We start from the raw sequence: 7759 nt of genomic DNA on the forward strand, positions 1-7759 counted from the left end.
GCTGCATGCTTGAGAGACGCTGAGAGTAAATCTTAAAACCTCTCATCACAAGAAAAAAAATTGTTAACTATGGTGAAAAATGTTGACTTACTGTGGCGATCATTTTGCAATATATATAACATTATATGTCAATTTTAATCTAAAATAAAAAGTAAAAAGACAAGCAGTTTTAAGGATCCTGCAGAGAAACTACAATTATAGAGGAAAAACTAATGATGTACACAGATGTAAATAAGAGAATGGCACAGCTGAAGTTTCTATCTAGAACAAGGTTTACTCAGCCAGACGAGGAGATAAAAACCAATGTCGATCTAATATAATAAATAAAACAAGTCAACCAGTAAGAAAATACCTGTTTTAAAAAAAAAAAAGGAAAGAGCATGAGGAAAGGACTATTATGAGAACAGATGTAGACTGGGAAGTATTCCCATTGTTAGGTAATTTTAACTGCCAAAATTGATATTAAATATCCTGGAAAAATCCTTATTATTTATACATATTTAAAAAACCTCGGAAATATTTTCTAATCTGTTTAAAAATCTTCCAAATGAAAAAAAATCTAGAGGGACACAAGTCTGTTTGTTAAAAATATACACCTTTTGATTAGTTTGTAAGAACAGGGAATTTATGGGCATGAAAAATGGGAATGTACTAGCTGAATGTTAGCACAGAAATTTAGCACGGTTGGTGGAGAGGACCAATCACAAGTCACTAAGCATTTCTTTCCACTGAACTGACAAATCTTTGTGAACTATCTTTTTCAATCCTACAGCCATCAAAACTAAACATCAAATTCAAGTTTCAGAGACAAAGCAACTAATTTCTGTAACATATTGAGTTAAGCCAAGAGTTTTACCCTAGCATTTTGAATTACATGGTTCTCACTAAAAAATTATTAGTAATTTTGGTGGGAAAAAATCATGTATAATTGACTCTTGAACACATGGGTTTGAACTGTGTGGGTCTAGGTATGATCAGATGTTTTTCAATAAATATATTGGAAATTTTTTTTTGATATTTGCAACAACTTGAAAAAACATTTCCTTTTCTCTAGCTCACTTTATGTAAGAATATAGTAAATAATGCACATAACATAAAATGAGTAATCAATTGTTTATGTTATTGGTAATACTTCTCATCAACAGTAAGGTATTAGTAGTTAAGTTTTGGGACACACAGATTTTTTCACTGTTGGGGGAGTCAGAGCCCCTAACCCATGTCATTCGAGGGTCAACTCTACATTTAAACCACAAAAGTTATCTTTAAGTAGCACAATTCAATGTATTTCTTGTTTTATTATACAAAATACTGATCTAACAGTACATGCATGTAATTTTTATAAATAATTTTTACTGATAGGAATGTGTGGCCAAAAAAGTTTAGAAATGACTGTTTTCATCACAAGAACAGGATTTTAATCAAAGATTACCACAGGATCAGTTTTTCTATCTCATTTTTTGGTCCTTAATAAAAAACAGAAATCCTTATTAAAATAGCAGTCTATAATAACTATAAAGAACATTACATCCAAAAAACCTTTCTATGCAACTGTAAAGAGAATGTGGGGAATCAAGTCATTTCTCAGATGATTTTAAACTGGTAAAAGTCCTATTGCAAAGTATCTTCTAGCCCTTCCCACTGATCCCTTCAGACCTGTTTTGCACCCCACCCTCCTTGCTGCCGTAAAATACATTTTGTTTTCAACCTCAGAGCAGCTTGTGAGGTCCTTACAGTGACAATAATTCAATTTCTTAAACATTCCTGTGAATCTACAATATGCAGGGTGTCCTATGAGAAGCCCCATTCCTATTTTTACAAAAATAATTACAGTACAAGCACAATGTGCCAACAGGTCTAAGGTAGTTTTAACAGGAGCACCACAGCAGCTCTGAGAAGTAACAGACATGTTAACAGGGCAGCTTCCAGGAAGAGGCCCCCTGGAGCTGGGGCAGGTGCCAGCCAGGACCTCCACAGGAGGCAGCCACAGGTTGCCCAAGAGATCATGCCTTTGGCTAGCTTTTTCCCAACTGAAGGCTAAATAATTTCTATAAGCCATAGTTACTTTCATTTCATCCTGAAAAGTCAAAAGAAATACCATCTTTTCCTGCTATATGCCTCCCACAATTATTTTCCACCACCCTCATCCGGGCTTCTTATCTCCTGGCTAGGCTAGGGACATAGTTCCCGAATAGTTTCTCCCGCTTAATTCCAATATGAACAACATACCAAGGTCAAGGCAGCATTGCCCAAGTATGCTCTGGCATTCCCTGCTTCCCCTCAGTTACTGTCAATGAATCCTCCACCTACTAGTTCGGTGTTCAACTACAGACAGAGTCAGCACTTCTCCAGTCTTGCCTCCCACTACTTTTCTTAACAGTGATCCCCTATCTTTCAACCTATCCGGCCCATCCATGTTCCCCAAACATAGGATGTGATTTTTTTACCTTCACCCCTTTGCTGTGAACAATCTCCATTTTATCAGCTCTACTGGTCAAATGTTTACTTATCCTTCAAGGCATAGAACATCTCCACACATTCTGAATTAAACTGTGAAACCTCCCCTCCTTTGAACGCCCTTAGTACTTTCTTTGCTCCTACCTTAGGGTGCTTATGTTCTCCTTGTCTTTTCAATATTTGGGTTGAAATTCCTTCTCCACCTCCCAACTCAACTTTAAGCCCCTTAGACAGGGACATGTCTTTTCTGTACTTATCTTCTAGAGAACCCAGCAGTGTTTAATTCTGTTAATTCTGTGCTTCAGTCTCCAAGCACCAGGAAGAAGTAATTCTTTGTCCATACTTACTTTTCTACCTAGTTCTGTGAAGTCCAGCTTCCTCTCTGGTTCCCTGCCTTCATTTTCTCCCTACTTTGCCTCCCACCCCCATCTCCTATCTTACTCTCAGATTACTCTTCCTAAAACTACTGCCTGCAGTCACCATCTTCCAGTAGTCTGTTTCCCCTCAATTTCTTCCCCGTCCCCACATGAACCTTTTGATCCAGTAAAATGAGTCTACTCAGTACTTACTACATAGGCTTTGTATTTTGATTGCCATCCTTTCCTTACATCACACTCAATGCCTACGATTTCCTTCTCTGCTCTTTCAAATCCTACTTATCCTTCAGAGCTAAGCTAAAATGTCACTTGAACCTCATGGCTGTTCCATTCAAGAAGCTTCTAGGAGGCATAATAGTTAAGAACCAATGTTTATTGAGTGCTTTCTATGTGCCAGGAATCACATTACCCATTTCACACAATCCTGAGGTAGGCATAATTATCATCTCACTTTTTAATGACAAAACTGAGGTTTACTGACATTAAATAACATAACCCAAGGTCACACAGCAATTAAATGGTACAGTCGGCATTTGAAATTAGGTCTGTGGGACTCCTTGGATTAAGCTCTAACCATCATACTGTGAAATAAAATTCTTATGGCTCCCCACAGAGGTGCCACAGGCAAGGACAGCTTGGTAAACTGTCGAGGCCCTAAGCTGTTTAGCCAGACCAACTCGGGCTGGGCTGTGTTGTGGAGAAGCCGTGCAGCCACTCTCACCTGTGCCAGCAAAACTGCCACAGGCCTTTGACCGTGGCCGAGAAGAGAAACAGCCTGGAATGCTCACAGAGGATAAACTGGCTGGGAGTCTGGTTCTTCTGTCCTTGACCGAATTCTTTAGGAGAATGATTAACAGTCCTGATCCTTGCCTTCTCTCACACACAGGTAGCAGCAGAATGTGCACAGTATGTTCTCCCGTGACACTGAGACGTATCCTTGACATGCTGCTTTAATACACTGATTTATTAATGTAACCTCTTTTCCTCCAGGCATTCCCTGTCATAAAAAGGCATACTAACTGTCTCCAGACAAAGGACTCCGAGCAGTCCAATCAGAACTCTCTGAATGACTGTCCTCCCAGGCCAGGGTCCTCAGTTACACTGAATACACTCTTTCTTAATACAGCAGCCATGTTGATTTCAGTCGACAATAACAAACTCACTCTGTCCTAACATGGAGTAAGGAAGGGCTTCCTTCTACATAAGATTCTGTCTAAGAGGAAGGCCAACGAAGGGGTCCATGAAGAACCATCACTCAGGAATGGGCCTCATCTGCCACCTGCTGTTTTCACTATAGAGAGCCGTGTGACTAAGGAGACTCACGAGATGCCAATGGATTCATCTATTTCATCTAGAAATAGCGTGGTAACCAGCCTGGCATCAGAAGTATCTATTTTTATGAAAATTCTATCCTGTCTCAGCTGTATTAAGGAGAATAAAGCAATCCTGATTTGTGCCCACACCTAGGCAGGAGTTCTAAAGAGGAGGATATTTCTAGGGTCATTGGGACTGAACAGGAAGAGACTCCAAGAAGGAAGTGAGACCCGAAGGGCCAGAGATGAGGGCAGAGGTGCATTCCCTCTTCCTCCGATTGGGGCAGGTCCTCTCCCCACCCCCAAACCTTTCTCTGTTCTTATTCTGGTCAAGAGAAAAGTCACAAGTGGCAGGGTTGGGTTTTATTTTAGGTCCCCAGATGATCTGACCAATGTCTTCTCCTCTGTCTAAACCCCCACCCTAATGGTCTCTACTGGTACCTGCTGTGAAGTCCTTATGTTTCTTTCTCTTAATTTAGTTTTTCATGCCCTCCTCCTCAACTGAACTACTGTTAAGGATATGCGTCTTCATACCTCTTAGACCATTTAATATGATATCTTGCAAGCAACCATTTTTAAAAAACACACCTGACTGTATTTACAATGTACTATTCCTTGCCCATCCACACAGCATTCAACCATTGCCTTCAAGTTGGCCCCTGGCTACTTGGAAAAGTTTAATTAAGGGGCACCACCACTTACCAGCTGATGATTTTAGGCAAATTACTCTCTCTATACATGTTTCCTCATCTGTACCATGGGATAAAAAACATTATTTGCCTCACAGAGGTGTGAGGATTAAATGAGTTAACATACATAAAGCAGTTAAAATGTATCTGGCATTTAGTAGGCACTAGAGAAGTAGGTGTACTTTCCAATTTTATGCTTACTTAAAAGACTAAGCAATGGGAGGCATCCTGTAACATGGAAAGCAGCACAGGTTGGAACACCAGAACTCTCGTCTCCCACAAATAAGTTACACATCCCTGAGTGAGTTATTTAACCTCTTTGACACTCAGAATCCTTATCTGTCAAATGGGGTGGGGCAGGTGAGTAGTAGTAGAAAACTACCTGTGGGGTCCCTCTGAGCTGGAAGACATTCTGATACACTATCCTATTTAGATAAGATTACTCCCTGCCCCCAACTTGTTCTCACCAAGGATAAATAAGAATGACTTTCTTACAAAAAGGCCTTGGAGTTACAAGCTCAATTTAGTCCAAAGTCTATTTTCTTAACAGACCAGTATCTTTACCAGGGCATAGTCTTCAAAGTTTAAACAAACTGCCCACTCTCATTTTTGAACAGAGCTATAAAATGCTTTAAAGTATGAAAAAGCTACCTTTAAAAGAGAGCAAGCTACTCAAAGAATACTGTACTACCTCAGAATGAAAAGGCAAGATTTCCCATAACACTCACCTGTATTGAGATTCAATATCAAGTTAGAAAAAAATGAAATGCTTACATCAAGTAGAGAACCAACAAAAGACTATGGTATCTTAAGTAGCTTAGCCCTCCTGTTTGCATTTTAAGATTGGTGAAAACTGTCTGAAATAATGAACAAGGATCTTGCATAGTAAGTCAGAGACAACACAAACTTGGAAATATATTCTGGAGCAAATTATCATTATGATTCCCTATGTAATAAAGCTATTTCTCCACATTAGGCCAGCATACAGAGTAACAGTGCTTTGTTGATCTGGTTACAATAAATTGTCCACAATTCAGTTTGACAAGTATTTATTGACCACCTTCAATCCTCCTAGCACTGGCATGTACAATAAATGCTTTCTTTGGCCATATAACTGCCACTCTCTATAATCAAAGTATCTTATTGTGCACTAGAAGAACTGCGGGAAAGAGGGGGAAGGGCAGTACCATCAGGCTAAACTGTAAACTTAGTTTTTCAATTACCAAATCAAACAATTTCATAGTTGTTAGGGCCTTCCGAGAAAATATAGCTGATTTTATGGATGACAAAACAGAACTGGTGTACTGTTCTGTCTTATGTGAGGTCACTCAGTTAATCAATCTCCTAACGGCTCGGTGCATTTCTAGAAATTCCCCTCACTCTTCACGAACTCCAAGACCAGCAGAGTAACTACCCAGAACTGAAAAATCCACCTAATCTCCCGGACAGCTCATTTTTATTAAAGGCCTTCAAAAGATTCCAGAAAGCTGAGAGAGTGGATGTACATAATCTCCACTAGACCCGAATCACTTCTTCATCTACTAGGACTAAGTTTTCAAATACTCTCATCAGCGCTCGGGGGTGGGGGTGGGGTGAGAAGCAGGTGATCTGAAAACACGTACGCGGCACCTCAAAACATCTCCAGTTCTCGGCCTTACGCATTTTTCACCTCGAGGTCCTGAAGGACCCCCAAAAACATCTCTCACTGTAATGAAAGCAAATGGCGACGATGGGAAAGCAGAAAAATCAGAGAGGGGTCGATTAGCTCGCGACCCCGTCCTCACAAACGTCAAACGACGATGATGACACTGGGGTCGAAGGGCCCGGAAAGGGCCCTCAGACCGCTTCTTCCCAGGTCTCCGAGCACCCCCGGCGCCTAGACGCTTGCGCCCTCCCCGCCTGGACCCAGAGGTGGGGCGGGGACGTCCGCGGGGGACGGCGCTTCCCACAGTCGGACCTGGGGAGGGGAGTGGGGCCTGGGTTCCTTCACACTGCGCCCAGGCAGCCTGGGGGGGCCCCGGGGCCGCGGCCGCAGAGCCCACCCTCGTGCACACAACCCTGCGGCCCCGCCCGTCCTCCCCAGAGGCCGGCCCCAAGTCTCACCGTGAGCCCCGGGAGCGGCCCGGGGGCGCTGGGCGAGAAAGGGGAGCTGACTCTGGGGTTCAGGTCGGCAGAAGGGCGCCGCACACAGACCCAGGCCCTTCCGACGCCTCGACACAGACACAATGAGTCACAAAGGCCGGAAGTGTGTCAGCACCTCTTCTTCCGGGACTGCGCTGGATTTCCGGGTCTTCTCTAGGAGCGCGGGAGGATTTTGCATCTCGGTTCCAGAGTCGCGAGACAGGGCGTCTAAGCTGCGGGAGAGAAACCTCCAGCCTGGGGACCAGGGGCCTCTGCATGTGCGCTCCGAGTGCAAGAGTGCATAACGGGGACGGACGAGAAGGGGGTTCAGGCTAGACGAGACGCAAACTGTCCAGCTATGATAAATCGCAAACACCAGGTCCATATGATAAATAAGTTTCTCCTGTCTTTTCCATCTCGGGCAGTCCTTAAAGTAATGATAGTTATTATTACAAGCAATAATAATACTAAGTAATTGTACGTCTGTGGCAGAGGAACAGAAATAAGGGTGTAAACAGAGGACCATCAAAGTGAAGCCGGGGGTGCCTGGTTTCATAAAACAGCCATAGTAGTTTCTCTGGAGCCCTGGAGATGTCTGCCAAGGAGCCCCTGGTATTTTCAAATACCTGGCTTGTGGACAGGGACGCCTTGCCACAACCACGCTAGTTATAAGAGTCTGGGTTTCGCTCATGTGGCATATGCTATTACAGTAGTTTAAATGAAGTTTTCAGCGTAATAACAAATACCTTTGCCCTCAAGGTGCTTTCACAACCTACAACAATTATGGCCTGTGGCCTTCACCTTT

General features: G+C 42.5%; 1 protein-coding gene across 2 annotated transcripts in view; it reads right to left on the bottom strand.

Moving 5' to 3' along the window:
* ZKSCAN1 (zinc finger with KRAB and SCAN domains 1) overlaps window positions 1-7084 on the bottom strand; it is a 38639-nt gene extending 31555 nt beyond the window's left edge. Inside the window, exon 1 of one of the 2 annotated variants that reach the window (XM_036904687.2) lies at window positions 6937-7084. The gene's annotated coding sequence lies outside the window, so the exon portion shown is untranslated. The other variant, XM_036904688.2, reaches the window with a different exon arrangement.
* Between the last annotated feature and the right edge of the window lie 675 nt (window positions 7085-7759).

The sequence above is a fragment of the Manis pentadactyla genome, chromosome 10 (genome assembly GCF_030020395.1).
Source record: "Manis pentadactyla isolate mManPen7 chromosome 10, mManPen7.hap1, whole genome shotgun sequence".
Lineage (NCBI taxonomy): Eukaryota > Metazoa > Chordata > Mammalia > Pholidota > Manidae > Manis > Manis pentadactyla.